We start from the raw sequence: 16,162 nt of genomic DNA, 5'->3' as shown, positions 1-16,162 counted from the left end.
GCATTGGAGTAATCAGGTTAAATGCTGGTAAATTCATAGGAGTAATCAGGTTAAATGCTGGTAAGAATGCAGAGCATGCAATTTATTTTAGAATGACTTACATTCACGAACACTTGCATTTGTAAAAAGTGTTGGGCTTAAAAAAGGTAAAGTTCAATTTTATGGAAATATACTTCTATGGCACACCTCATTCCCCCTCAATTCCAGATGAATAAAGTCATTATTTTAAGTAGTAATGTGCACTTTAAATAAACTCCAGGCACTGGTCTATTAGTTCACAGGTGATCTCTAAATGACCAGAAAGATAGAATTTATATATACAAATTCTATAAATTCTATACACCATGTACCTTTTTGATGATCATCTCAGCAGGCAATCTGGATTTATTGGGATAGCCCTCCAATGGAGGCAGGCAGGCTAAGGAACATGTGTGATGTGGGCTGAGTGGTTCTTCAATGTATCACCTGCACAGCATGCTTTATGGCTCAGTTTCCTCAGCTATAGAAAGGACACAACATTGCTTATCAAACAGGATGATTTTAAAGCAACACAATTAAATCCTTTGGATTAGCGTCTCATTAAATTTGAATATGGATGGGATCTAGGGTGAAGTTTACTTTTGTACTATTCATAAAAGAAAAGGTTTAGAAAATCAAGAGCCATATAAACTGCTGGGTGGAGGGATGTGAAAATATCTAAGCAAATAAACTGTCTTTAAGCCACTTCAAACATTAGGAAAGCATTTATTTGCATATAGATGAATGATACGGCTGCCTCTGCCCGGAACCATTTTTCACTTTCCCCTTTTGCCTAACCAACTTTTACTTACCCTTCAAGTCATGCTTTAACTGTCACTCCCCATGGAAGCCTCCACTGACCCCTAGACTAAGTGACTCACTCCTATTATACTCTTAGATTACCCTACATCCTCCATTATTTTAATTGCTTGTTTATTAACTGTCTTCCAGGCCAGGCAGCCAATTCCACAGGAACAGTAGTGGCAATGTCCTTAGCACTTCACACAATCCCTAGCACACTCCCCGAAAATGAGTCAATGATAGGCTAATTACAAATCAGAGGTTTCACTAAGACACTTAGCTGAAGGAGTCACTGAAACAGTCACACCTTTAACCATCCTCTCTTCCTCTCTTTCTCTTTCATCAACAATTTATCAAATGCCTACCTTGCCTCAGATTCCATGTTAGGTGAGGATGTAGACCCAATTTTCTGTGCAAAGCAACTCACTGCATCCCGTTCGTGTGTATGCAGAAGCCCCATAATGCTTTGCAGCACTTATCAATGGAGGTATTGTTCTCCTCAACTAGGTTGTAAGCTCCTAGAACTCAGAGTTGGGGTCTTATCCATCTTACATCACCAGAGTACAATGAGTGGCTCAGAGTAAGTACTTCATAATTATATATGGAGTAGTGAGAACATTTTTCATTCCCTCAAAGAGAAACCCATATCATTTGCAGTCATTTCTCACTTCTTACTATCCCTTCCCCTGGAAACTACTAATACACATTATGTCTTTCATATAAATAGAATCACAATGTATTGTCTCTGTCACATGCTTCTTTCACATAATATGATATTTTTAAGCCATGTTATAGCATGCATCAATATTTCATTCCCTATTATTGCCAAATAATATTCCATTGTATGGATATACTGCATTTTGTTTATCTATTTGTCAATTGATGAACATTTCAGATGTTACAACTTTTTGCCTATTATAATCAATTCTTTCCTGAATATTCATGTGCAAGTTTCTCTGTAAAGATGTTTTTAACTCTCTGGATATATATCTAGGAGTGGAATTGCTGGGTTATATGGTAACTAATATTCCCAAAGTGGCTACACTATTTAATATTGCCACTAGCAAAGACCAAGGGCTCCAATTTTTCCACATCCTCATGAACATTTGTTATCATTTTTGTCATTTATTTTAGGCATCCTAGTGGGTGTGAAGTGGTATCCGATTGTAGTTTGGGCTTGCACTTCCCTAATGCTAATGATGTTGAACATCTTCATGTGCTCATAGCCATTTGTATATATTCTTTGGAGAAACGTCTATTCAAATCCTTTGCCCATCTTTAATTTTTTTTAATGTTTATTCATTTTGAGAGACAGAGAGACAGAGCATGAGTCAGGGAGGGGCAGAGAGAGAGGGGAACACAGAATCAGAAGCAGGCTCCAGGCTCTGAGCTGTCAGCACAGAGCCTGACGCGGGGCTCGAACTCACAGACTGCAAGATCATGACCTCAGCTAAAGTTGGACACCCAACTGACTGAGCCACCCAGGTGCCCCTCCTTTGCCCATCTTTAAATTTGGGTTGTCTTTCTGGAGGCGTTGTTGCTTATTTCTTCTGGATAAATTTTCTTTTTTTTTTTTTTTTAAATTTTTTTTTTCAACGTTTTTATTTATTTTTGGGACAGAGAGAGACAGAGCATGAACGGGAGAGGGGCAGAGAGAGAGGGAGACACAGAATCGGAAACAGGCTCCAGGCTCCGAGCCATCAGCCCAGAGCCCGACGCGGGGCTCGAACTCACGGACCGTGAGATCGTGACCTGGCTGAAGTCGGACGCTTAACCGACTGTGCCACCCAGGCGCCCCTGGATAAATTTTCTTAACAGACACATGATGTGCAGTATTTCCTCTCAGTCTATGGATAGTTTTTCGCCTTCTTTATGCTATCTTTTGAAGCACATTTTTTTTTTATTTTGATGAAGTCCAATTTATCTGTTTTCTTTTTTTCTTTTTTCATGTGTATGTTTGGTATCACAACCCATGGTCATAAAAATTTGCTCCTATGTATTCTTCTAAGAGTTTCATAGTTTCAGCTCCCACATGTAATTATGTTCCATTTTGAATTAATTTTTGTACCTGATATGAGGCAGAAATTTAACTTCATTCTTTTGCAAGTAGATATCTATTTATTTCAGTACCATTTGTTGAAAAGACTATTCTTTCTCTATGGAATGTTTTTACCATGTTTTTAAGAGAAATTAGAGATTCTTTAATAACACGTAAAAACAGAACCAAGGAAATAAAATTATTTACTACTAATGTAGTGTTGCTATATTTAGAAAATAAAAATTCAGGACATCTAGTTAAATTTGAATTTCAGGTAAATAATGAATAACTTTTTAGTATCAGTATGTCCCAAATATTGCATGGAACACACTTATATTAAAAATTATTTGTTGGGCCACCTGGGTGGCTCAGTCAGTTGAGTGTCGAACTCTTGATTTTGGCTCAGGTTGTTATCCTACGGTCGTGGGATAGAACCCCATATCAGCGCAGAGCCTACTGAAGATTGTCTCTCTCTCTCTCTCCATCTGCCCCTCCCTGTTCACTCTCTCTTTCCCTCTGTGTGTTTCTAACAAACAACAATAAAATTATTTTTTATTTTAAATTCAAATTTAATTGGATGTCATATAGTTTTTCTGCCAACTCTATGTAATTGTGTCTCCCTTTTATGAATCAGGCTGCTAAGACCTGAAGGAACCAGTTACACATTGTTCAGAGATTGCTGGAAATGTCACTGTCACTGGAATGTCCTCCCAGCATCATGTCCATATATCCAATACTATGTGACTTTGAATGCGTCTCTCTCAATAACCTAGTTTCTCCTATTGCAAAATTGAATTCTTACTAGAGATAAGAAGAGCCAGTAATTGTATGTAAGATCTCTATACACAGCATCATATGCTTGCTAATTTAAAAAAATGAATAATAAAAAAAAACCCTATCCTGTGATTTTTGAGGTTTCTTTACACTTCCCTGACAGTTTTAGAGTCAGCCTTCCCCTTTCTTCTCCATTCCATTTGTCTTTTTTTTTTTAAGTTTAATATTTATTTTGAGAGAGAGAGAGAGAGAGCATGAGCACATGCGTGTGGGAGGGGCAGAGAGAAAGGGAGAGAGAGAATCCAAAGTAGGCTTCACAATGTCAGTGCAGAGCCTGATATGGGGCTTAATCTCCTCAACCATGAGATCACGATCTGAGCCAAGATCAAGAGTGGAACGCTTAACTGACTGAGTCACCCAGGTGCCCCACCATTTTGTCTTTTTTAAGGATAGGAATTGAAAAGGACTGGAGGACTGAGATGTGTAGTCTTGATACATTCTATAACTAACATATATTCTCTTTAGGAGGAAAATCTCTACTTGACCTTCGAAAGTGGCAAGCAATTTTTAAACAAGTCCAACATTCTCCCTTCTCCCAAGAGAGGACAGAATGTCCATTAGCTTCCAAGTAAACGTGCAGCCATGCCCCTCAGGTCGGGTGTGGCTAGTTATCTAAACAGCCTGTGAACGAGGTAGCAGAGGCCACATTGAAGCAAGCTGTGAGAATGGCTCTTGGTATACCAGATTCTATGTCAGAATTACGCTGCAGACCTTGACCTTCACAGGTTGAAACCAGAAAGCGTCCTCTGCCTACTTTGTAAAATCCATGATTTAATAGATAGCGCCACTGTACATCCATAAATGGTCTACTATTTTCTCCATTAAGCACACATGTTCGAAGATTTATAAATTGCTGCATGACTCTATAACAGATCTGTTTGATCCTTTTGGAGGACAAAACTTAAGTGCTACAGAAATGAGACATTTATGATTTTCTGATAGCATCTTTAAAAAACAACAGATCTAAATATCCTTTTAGTTCTTTTTTTTTTTTTTTTTTTACCATTTCTCAAGATTTCAGAGCAGATCCTTTTATACAGAAAAGATTGGAACATGTATTATCTTTTAGCACTTGCTAAAACGCCCTCTTCACAGCTGTTCCTGCTGGAAAAATTCTAAGAAAAGGTAATGATTCTTTACAGGTTTTTACCTGATCGATTCATGTGGCATCTAAGTATAATTGTGAGATATTTATGGGGTCTCAGTTCCCCTTGGAAAAGTCCTGATAATGATTATAATAAAACCTTAGTAAATTTTAATGAAAGGGGCCAAAGAAAAAAATAATCCCAAGAATTTAAAATTCACAAGGTTGGATTGTTGGAAATTTTATACATGGACATCTATCTAGTTACCTAAAAATAAACATGTTATTTCTTTTGATTATCTTAGAAGTGTTATAAGAATGGTCCTTAAGAGTATGAGATTTTTTTAAAAGAAAAAGTTCTTATTTTCTTCTAATTACAAACTATAATTTAAAGTACAAACTATAATTTAAAATAATTTCAATACAGTTGGTATTTCAACCAAGGTATTCTGCTTTAAATACAACCACACACAACATTTAGATGAAACATTATTAGTAACCAATATCAGTTTAATGAGAGTATACGGCTTAAATTAACATTAGCAAGGTTAACAACTTTGGCATTGATGGCTTTGGTGTGGCTGATATTAACGTCAATAATAAATAAAGAGAATGTTGATTTTGAAAGAAGCCTAAGACCTTGGAAAGCAATAAAAACTTCGGCATGCAAGGAGGGCTCCTTTCTGAAGGACACATTTACAAGAGGCATGGCAGTTGGTTGATAATCTGAACCATTGCCAGGACGATCACATACTCAGGGGTGTGTGGGTAAGGATCCATTTCTTCTAGCAGCCAGGGCTCAGACACCCCAGACTGTGGTTATCTCTGTCCTTGATGTTACAGCCTCTGGGGTCAGGAGTCCAGCTTGGAAACAGCTCCTCAATTACCCATTTATAGGAGGCTTTCAGTATAGCACCCTTGACATATCCAGATTTCATGTTATCTTCCCTTTGATCTATAACAGTGTTTGAGCTTTGTCAAAACACAGGAGTCAGTGGGGAATCTTTTCAGGTTACCGTAAAAGCCAAGCTAATTAAGTCATTCAACCTTTCATAAAAATCACGCATAATGATAATTTGGTCTTCATTTAGTTGAATAGAATCAAGAGGAATTCCAGCATAACTAGGAAACTACATCCAACATCTAAGTCAAGTACTTACCATCTCTGTCTCTCTCTTTAGTTCTACTTTTAAAATACGCCTTAGAGGTTGGGAAGCTTTCAGATCAAAGTATACAAAAGGACCATTCAGTATCTCTCACTGTAGATTCTGTTCCACATGAGCTTCAACTTGTACAGGAGAATTCAGTGGAGCAGTGGGCTCCTCTTGCAGGCTTTGCCTAGAGAATTCAAATTCATCCTGGTTTTGCCTCATCTCTTAGCCACTCTGGGATCCACTTTCTTTACCTGTAAAATTAAGAAATTAGATGAAATATTAGAACTCTAGATAATTTCCCACCTCCAAATTCTATGATCTCCAAATGATTATTGGTAAAATCACTTCCCACTTTTACTGAAGCTCTCCTCCTGTCATTTATGGCCAAGTGGAGGATGGATGTGTTTGAATGTTGGAGAGTGGAAGGTGAGGGAGGGGCCAGGAAGGTGAGAAAAAAGCTCAAGGTCAATCAAAGCCTAGGCTGTGGTTTCCTGTCTGTCCTGGAAAGGGGATTTCCCAAGCTTCAGAGCCAGAGCCTTCCTTATCACTTGTTACTCTATTATGGATAACAATCAGCATAATTAACAATGGGTGTGCACCACACAATCGAAAAGACCCAATGCTATTTGGCAACAAAAAGTTTCATAAAGGAACTGTTGGCTCCCTTTTGTCTGAGCTTAGGTACAGATGAAAAATAGAAAAGTCAATTAAAATTATCCTACAAACTCTCCATTACTTAAAAACAAGCAAAAAAGGGGGTGAAATTGCTTCCAGACCATATAATGCATTTGCAGATATTAACTAACAGTTATTAGTGTTTGCGGGATGTTTACCGAACTCTGAAATAAACTGGTTGTTTACAGAACTTCCTCATTCCCGAAAGTTCTCTACCTAAGCAGTTTGTCCCCTATGTGCAAAGGATGTGTTTTTTGAGCACACAAAAGAAAAGCCATCCAGTGTCTCCCATGAGTTACTGTGTGGGAGGGAAACTCAGTCTTAGCCAAATCACTGTCCTACAGTGAAGCGCCTTACATGACCTGTGGGAGAATGAGTCAAGAAGCATCAAATCCATGAGAACAGCTTGTATTTATTTATAGCAGAAATCAGAGGATTGAGAACACATGGCTGGATCAGGAGCCAGCGTACCATGTATTAATGCTGAGTGCCTACTAAGTGCCAGGATTACTCTAGGCCCTAGGGACTCAATGAAGAAACAAAGCCAACAGGGTCCCAGCCCTTAATGGAGCTTAGAGTTTAGCAAATGGGCAGATGTTAAAGGAATAGAGCCAAGCCGTGATTTCCCATCGGTGCAGATATCAGGATTTCCCAAGCTTCAGAGATAGTTGGTCTTAAACATACAACAAGTGCAGTGAGGGAGAAGTACAAGGTGCAAAAGACAAGTTGGTCAGTTTTTGGTGGCATGAGACCTCACACAACATCCATCCTCAGGACCACAGAGGGACTCACAGAACCCTCAGGGTTAATGATGGGAATGAATGGTGCCATTTTCTGGGTGTCAGTGTTTACTAGTGACCAGGTACTTCCATACATTATTTCATTTAAAACAGGGGTCAGACACTGGACTCTCTCTGCTTTTGAAAGGTTGATTATCCATAATTAGAGCATGGGGAGGGGCTTATACTCAGGATTTAGATACAGAACATGCTCTCATTTGCAAGAAAAAAAATGAGATTCAGGATCTCATTTGCTAATGCCTTATTAAATTTTTATAACATGCTATGTTTCACATGCAAAATGTGGTCACTGATGGAGCCTTAATACTATATAATAGTGGTGTTTCACTAGTAATGAGAATAAGCATGGGTTCTTACAGGGTCTCAGGTAGACGGCTGGAGGCCAAGGGGCAGCATGGTGTCATGGAGCACAGAATCATAGCCTGGGTGTCCCAACTCCCCACCCCAGTATCTCTACCTCTAATCAGGGGCCAGAGGCTTTGGGGAGGTGGGGGAAGAATATGCAAATGATGTGCCTTAATAACAAGCTCAGGAATGTGGCCTTATTCTCCCTGTCCTTCCCCAATACAGCTTCTTAGATCAGACATCCTATCTTGGAGGCTTGAGTGTGGGGACTGTGTAATTTTACTAATGTCAAGACAGTTTTTTAAGCCACTATGTAAAAAGTTAAATTCATGTATTCAAATCCCCACTACATACGGATTTCCCTGGACAACTAACAAAGCAGTTCAGTACACTAGGAGAAGATTTAGTTTTAGGAGGTCTGAAAATAAAACGTGCCACTAGCATCTTTACCCAGTAACACTAATGACTAATAATAGATTAAAAGGAGAAATTCATTTGTGGGATATTTATTAGTATACATGCAAAGCCATTTGCCAGTTCAATTTCCCCATTTCCCATTTTTCTTCCTTCCACAAAATTTAATAACAGGAAAAAATATAAAATCAGATGACTGGGTGTTGTATGGAAAACAATTTGACAATAAATTTCATATTTAAAAAAATAAGAAAAAATATAAAAATATTTCTGGCACAGGGGTGCCTAGGTGGTTCAGTCAGTTAAGCTTCCAACTCTTGACTTTAGCTCAAGTCGTGATCTCACAGTCGTGAGATGGAGACCCACGTCAGGCAGGATTCTCTCTCACCTTCTGCCCCTCCCCTTCTTGCTTCTCTCTCTCTCTCCACCTCTCCAAAATTTGCTTGGAACAAAAGAGAATTGGGAAACCATGTGAACACTCCAACTGTCTGAATGGACAAGTAGAAAGTGGGAGGCAGATAGAATATAGGGTAAAAGACAGTGTATGATACATGTCATTGATAAATAGTTGCCCTTTAAACTAAAATTTTTCAATAATGCCTAAAATAAGTCACTGTCCATGAACTTAATATGGTCAAAATATTTTCTGTGTCTCTCAAATTATCAACCAGTATTTTTTACTTCTTTTGAGTAGGTTTTTTTTTTAATAGTTTAAGAACTTTCATTGAATCCTCTCCCACATAGCATTTAACTCTTTGACATGTGGTCACTTAAAGGTATTTTGGATTTTACTAAATATTGGCAGTGCAGCAGTGGGTAGTAGAAAGAATTAAGGTTGGGGAACATTGATCATCTTTGTTCCCTTAACCTATGGGCAGGTCCCATTGAGACCTCCCCCTCTTCTGGAGGAGCCTGATCTGTTACAGTCCCATTCTCCTGCTCATCCAGCCACCCCTTTGGTCATTCAGGTTTCCCTCTCCTTTTTTTTTAAGGCAATGAAGGAGAAACACCAATGGTTCATGTGTGCTGAATTAGAGGTAGGGTTTTGATAGAGGTGGGGGGAAAAGGAGTGTGCATTTCATGAAGGAGACAATGTGAACAATTGTGCTCATGGGTCAGGAGGATGGAGCAGCTTACAGTAGTCCAAGTGCAATGACATGAAGAAAAGGAAAGGAAAGTAGGTTAGGGCAAATTGGTGAGATCTCCACCACAATTAAATGATATGGGCCTCAGGCATGTCTATAGGCTAATTCATCTGTCAAACTGTAAATGTGGAATCTACTTCATGTTTTTTTCCCAACTCACATTTCCAATGCCACACTACAGACTTGAATATTGACAAGAAGAGGTTTGTGGAGTTTGAGATACAAATTCAAGAGTTATTTACATAGAGGCGACACTTAAAGCAGTGGTTGGTGAACTTACCAAAGGCTAATGTGCAGAGAGAAGACTAGAGGACCAAGAGTAAAATATATTCAGAGGAAAAGAAAAAGAAGTGGATCACTAAGAAGATTAAAGCATTGTATGGAGAGGAAGGACAATCAGGATGGGACCCTCCCAACAGGGTCATTACCACGAGAAATTAAGAAAAGATGGAAACCGCACAAGGAAATGGGATTTGGCACTTAAGGTCTGATTGCTGATCTTTAAGAGAACACAGTTCTTAATAAGCATGACTAAGAACAAGCAGCCCATAGATCTGGACCACACTGAGAATGACAAGGTAAGATGAACTCTAAAACCCCTGGTTCTTGGATGTAGCATTCCAGGTAACATGCCCGATGTCTTGAAGTAGGTAAGTTTGCCAAGATCAGGAAATCCAGATGAACAGAACTGAATCTCCTCAAGAGGAACTGAACAGCTTGTTCAACATTTGGACTCCCTTCATACCATTAGAGTTAGCTGGACCAAGGCAGGGTGGTGGTTAGGCCCTGCCCATCTCATGATTCATTTCTTGCCTTTAATGGAGAAGAGGACTTACAGTGGTGATTCCTGATTTAGTAAGAGCCTGAGTGTGTGTTACCTAGTGCTCCCTGGTACAGCCCTTTCTTCAGAAGCAGGGAAAACAGAAAAATAATTAGGAACAAATTGAGGTGCCAAAGAGGAATAGGAAAAGGAAGGTTGGAAGCAGGCTCTTTGCAATGACCCTGAATCCTTGGGTGACCATCTCCCCACAGAGATGAAGTGATGGAGCCATCATGGGGAGCCAGATCCCTGGAAGGGGTGGGTGCTTTCCTCCCCAAGTCATTCATACCCAATAACAAGCACATACCAGATAACACTCACCTTGAAGGCTGCGGGCTGTTGGAAGCAGACACAGTGTGCCTTTGGGAATCCCCTGAACCAAGGCACGAGAAACATTCTTTTCCTTAACACCTGCAACACGCTCCAGGATGACTGTTTCTCTTAAAGCCATAGGCGTCTGTTTTCGCATTTGTTCCTTAGAGACAGAAACAGGATTACGATATATAATGTTTTTTTTCTCATTTCCTGCTATGTGCTGTTTTAAGTTTCTGTGACAGCTCTTCTATGCTTTCCTCCAAATGGTGAATCTATGTCTGGTCACCACCCTGCCCCCAGACCCCCACTCCATGTTGATGGCTGGGTCACAGACTTATACAGGAATGTTTAAGACATGGAATGTTCTATAACCAGTGATTTTTCATCTGCTATTTTTGAAAAAAAATCTTTATACAGATTTCAAGCCCACTTTGCTTGTGCAATAGAATGATCAAATAGAATCTCTTTGAAGATTTGGAATCACATTCAGTCTCAGAGTCATTTAGATCATCATTTGGGTCATCACTGACCTCAGTGCCATGGGCCATGGGACAAGCACTGAGGATCAGAGCCAGAAGATGTGGGTTTGAGGATCAGCTCTACTTGAGGAGCTGTGAGGTTCAGGGCAAGTTGCTTTAAAAAAAAAAAAAAGCCAAAAAACAAAACACTAAGCCTCAGTTCTCAGTTTCCTTCTCTGTAAAGTGGGAATAAAAAAGCAAACCCACTTACTTCACAGGATTACGTGAAGATTACAAAAATCTTCCATGAAACCATTTTCATTAACTTAAAACCTGCAACTACAAGGATGTTATAATTAGAGATGTAGTTCCAGGAGCATAGGAGTTCAGGCTAAATCTTCACAGGTGAGTTTGAACAATTGGCTTATAAAAGAAACCCCAAAATTGAATTTGACTTCTTGTTATGTATTTTTTTGTCCTACAAGTGGGATGCTAGAAAAAAAAAAATAAAGTTGGTTTTCAGTTAGCTGCTAGTACCCACATACAACAGATAAGGAAACCAAGATTTAGAAAGGTGTTGTATGTCTGTTTTTAAGTGACTTGTCCCAAATCTCATAGCTAGCAAGTATAAGCCCAAGAGTCACACCTGAAATTCAGGCCTGCAGAAATAGGCTGCTTGAGTTCTATTTTCATAATGGCTTAAACTAAAGAACATAGTGAGATAACACAGGGAGCATCTGAGGTAATGCCCAATGGCAGGACCTAGACCCTGAGGTTAGGGCCACCCCATGACTCTGGGGTGGAGCCCTCAGGAGAGGAGCTCATTCTGACGGGAGAAACCTTAACTGGGGTGTTGGTAGGAAGGATGCTTGTGGATGTCACACTGGCTGGGCACACACCAGTTGCCTTCTAACTGAACTCCTTTGGCAGCTTGGGCTAAATCCCTGAGCAGAGAAAGACGGCTATAGCTCAATTCATGGGTCAACAAAGTAATAACATGGAGTTCTGTGAAAAATGGACAAGGATAGGGCACCTGGGTAGCTCAGTTGGTTAAGCATCCAACTCTCAGTTTCCACTCAGGTCATGATTTTGCAGTTCATGAGTTCGAGCCTTGAGTTGAGCTTTGTGCTGACAATGCGGATCCTGCTTGGGATTCTCTCTCTCTGTCCCTCTCTGCCCCACCCCAGTTTGTGTGCATATGCACATGCTCTCTCTCTCTCAAAATAAATAAACATTTAACAAATGGACAGGGCAAGTCTAAAAAAATTCTATCACTGGTGGGAGATGGGCTCTTCTCCCACTCAATCAGCCCTGTGGCTGACAGAGACAAACCACCAAGGCCATGGCGGTGATAGTTACATGCATGATGTCACGTGACATGGCTGGGCCTCCACTGATGACGTGACCCATTACAACTCTGGATGCTCCGCACAAATGAGTTACACAGTGTTATTACCACATATGGATTTTCTTCTCTCTTTACCAGATCCCTTTGCTTCCACCAGCGCCTGTGTTCGAGTCAACAGTTTAAAGTCTAAAGTTTGGGTATAAGTTGTTCTCATTATTCAGCCCCTCTAAATGTGACCTCTGTTTTCCTTCTAGCTATGCCTCACCTGCCCTGAGAAGACAAGGAATACATAATGCCGTGGGTATGAACAGAGGCTTTACGAGCAGACAGAAGTGGGCCTGGCCCCTGGCCCTGACTTTTACCACCCCTGAGACTTCAGAAAGTCATTCAACAGCAGGTTCTTGTGTTAGATGAGAATAACAGGAATGCAGATGTCATCCAGTTGTTGGAGGGATTCTGTGCAATCAGCCCGACCACACTTTGTAGGCACCCACTACATGGTAGCTATTGTTATTAATAAACAGTAAGATGTTTCCATTAAAAACAGGACTGAAGATGACTCTTCAAATCTCAAGGGATCATAATTTTCTGTATAAATAATAACCTAATTGTGTAAGAATTGTCACACAGAGTCAGTTTCCCATTCTCTCTCTCTCTCAACCTCTCTCCCTCCCAAAGCACCCAAGATTTCTTCCTCACCCAGCCCACCTTCTAGCTTTCTGTTAGCTCTCCCCAAACTTTTCTTCAAAGTTGAATTTCACATCATCGTTTACTACCTCACCCCCTTCGAACATCTCGCCAGAATCCCTACCTTGGCAGTATAGTTGGTTTTGTTGTTGTTGTTATTTTTTGGGGGAATTTACATTTTCCTGTTAGGAAATCATGAACTTTACTGGCCACATATGAACAAATCAGTTTCCCATTCATGTTCCGCTCTCCTGGGATGTTGGGAGAATTCGTTAGATCAAGCCTGCAAGGCATGGCCTGCTCTTGGAGAAATATGATATATTAATATCACACTTAACAGAATGTTATTTTCACAAAAGGCAAATTACTGGCCATCCACCTGTTTTAAATCTGCAGAATGCTGCCATAGGAGACAATGCCTGTGAACTTAGTCACCCACAGCAGCTTAACTCTCCTTTAGGCACACACGTTTCCACTGAACAGTAGTCATGTTTCTGATAAGCAGTATTTCCAAATTAGTCGGATTCTTTACTCAAATGTGAATCTAACAGGTTGCTAAGAAACCTACTCAAATTTCCCTGTCCAACTATGTTCTTACTCTGCCTGTCTTTTCCCACCATTCTGTGGGAGAGTCCCAAATCCATTCCAGAAAAATCGAATTTTGTTGTAATGAGAAACCAGGTCAGTTAGTGTCAGTGGCAACTATTAATATCTATGAAGGCTAAAAAATAAATTCAATATTTGGTCATAGAATTGGCCATGGTTATTATTATGTAGTATGATGATGATGATGATGATGATGATGATGATGATTCGTTTCTTCTTTTTTGTGTGCTATTGTACCTGCAACTCCAGGCCGGGAGGAAATGACTTCTGGAAACTGGCAGTTCTCAAAAAAAAGGAGAGCAGGTTGACACAAGCAGTCAAAAACCATCTTCTTGATAAAACGCTGCCCTTTCCCTCTAAGTAGGAACAACTGCAAAGGCATAATTAGCTTAGTCAAATCTATTGGAAGGAAAGCATCACTTACTCTCAAAAGGCAGATTCTGAGAAGCTGCTGCCAGCCCCAAACTCAGCAGCCTGGAGGTCCCAGATCCCACATGAGGGGCTGGACAAAGTCTTCCTCTCCTGGAAAATGAGTTTCTGTTTAGGCCCCTGGATGTGACCGGTCACTCCCTCTCTTCCTTTTCTCTTGCTCTTTGATTCTCTTTCCTGACGTGGTGAGTGGTACCCATCTCTTTTTGCTTTATGTCAGTTTTGTTCTTCTCATGGAGGAAATGAGAAGGATAGGAGGCAGGCCATAAATGATGTCCTCACTTTGTGCCTTCTCCTAGGTGACAGTTCACACGAGGCCAGGAAGTGGGCCATTCTCAGAATTGTTCCCCAAGAGCTTTCTTTGTTCTGTTTCCCTTATAAGTCTTCCTGACTTATTTTTGCTGTTGAGAAATTTGAATTCCTCATGGAATGAATATGAGGAAAACATTTTCTGTTTGTTTTCTTTTATTTTGTTTGTTTGTTTTTATTCTGGGCCTGCTATAAAATCTCTCAGAGAATCATTATGTTTTCATAAGGAAATCTCAAGCTTTTGTCTAGTGATCCTTCTCTTTGTTTCTCTACAAGAAGGAGGGGCTGGGAAGGTTTCCTGGTACCATCAGGGGACATCACTGACCTAGCAACAGGTCACTATGGTGAGTGCATGATGACAGCAGAAAGGCTGTGAGTGGAACAGGGATGTCGAGGGTAACTATTCAGGCAAGCTCTCAAGAAAGAATTCCAATGGGACCCTTTATCTCCAAAACAGATTAAGGTGCTGATTTTGCTGACTTCAAAGCATGACAATTCTGGCCAAGCTTTTCTCAATAAAGCCATCAGAGCAGGCAGAAGGAATCCTATTCTCTTGATGCAATTGGAGACATGATTCTCAATACCATGGGGTGGGAGAATATACTTTTTCAAATTACATGTGGCTCTACCCACAGAATCACTGCCCTTGAGGAGAAAATGCTGCTCATTCATGGGGTGAGCTATATGCTTGATGGTGAGGAGGTTAAACAAAACAAAGCAAAACAAAACTGTTGGGAACCATAAGAATCTGCCGTGTGTGTGTGTGTGTGTGTGTGCGTGCGTGTGTGTGTGGTGTGTTTGGCCCATGAGAAAAAATTATTCCCAGCTCGCAGACTTTCCTGAAGTATGAACAATGTTAAGATGTCCAACTTTTGATTTGCACTTGAGATTTTAAATTTAATGTGACATATTAATGAAAGCAATGTGCGGTATTTACTCAAATCACAGTTTTCTTCAGGGTAGTGCAAGATTCAGTCATGGATAAATCAGGAGCGTACTCCAGACTCTGAAAGACAATAGACTAGAAATCAAAATGATGGGGGGGGTGGGGAGGGGAGGACAGAAAGACACTACTCAAAAAAGAATTATTAAAGTTTGAGAGGCGAATGATACTACTTGAGGGAGGTATTAAAAGCCATGCAAAGTCATAAACTCTATGAAGGCAAACAGTTGCATACACTCTGCTCACCCTGATGGTGTGCAGTATATGTAGCAGCACTGGGGACCCTCATGGAGCTGGGGCCTGTGCTCTTCGTCACTGAGTGTGCTTCTTTCCTGAATGTCAAGCCATTTGATGGCTTGATCCTGTAGACACATTTGGATGTAGCTAAGTTGTATGAGTGGTAATTAAAGTGAATTGAGAAACATACAGACTGAGCCTAACTAACATTTTAGTGAGGTTCAATAACACTGGTTTGATTTAAAATTTTTTTAATGTTTATTTATTTTTGAGAGAGAGAGAGACAGAGACAGAGACAGAGTGTGAGCAGGGGAGGGGCAGAGAGAGGAGACACAGAATGTGAAGCAGGCTCCAGGCTCTGAGCTGTCATCACAGAGACCAATCTGGGGTTCGAACTTATGAACTGCAAGATCAAGACCTGAGCCAAAATCTAACGCTCAACTGACTGAGCCACCCAAGTGCCCCAACACTGGTTTGATTTTAGAAGGACACACATTTTTCTATTTAAAAAATTTCTCTGAGGGCTCTAAAGGGTCAAATGCATTTTTTATAAAGGTGAAAATGTATTCCTAAGCAAAATAAAAAAAGTTGAGACACAAATGTGAAATTTTCCTTGAAATCCAGGTACATGGAATTACAAAGATTCCATAGAAACTTTCTGGGAGCTACTATTTACTGAGTGCTCGCTATGTGCCAGACCAA

Source organism: Lynx rufus, unplaced genomic scaffold, assembly GCF_022079265.1.
Source record: "Lynx rufus isolate CCGP_SWC_20201006 ecotype Redwood Valley unplaced genomic scaffold, mLynRuf1.p SCAF_22, whole genome shotgun sequence".
NCBI classification, from domain to species: domain Eukaryota; kingdom Metazoa; phylum Chordata; class Mammalia; order Carnivora; family Felidae; genus Lynx; species Lynx rufus.
Note: the sequence above shows the minus strand (reverse complement) of the source record.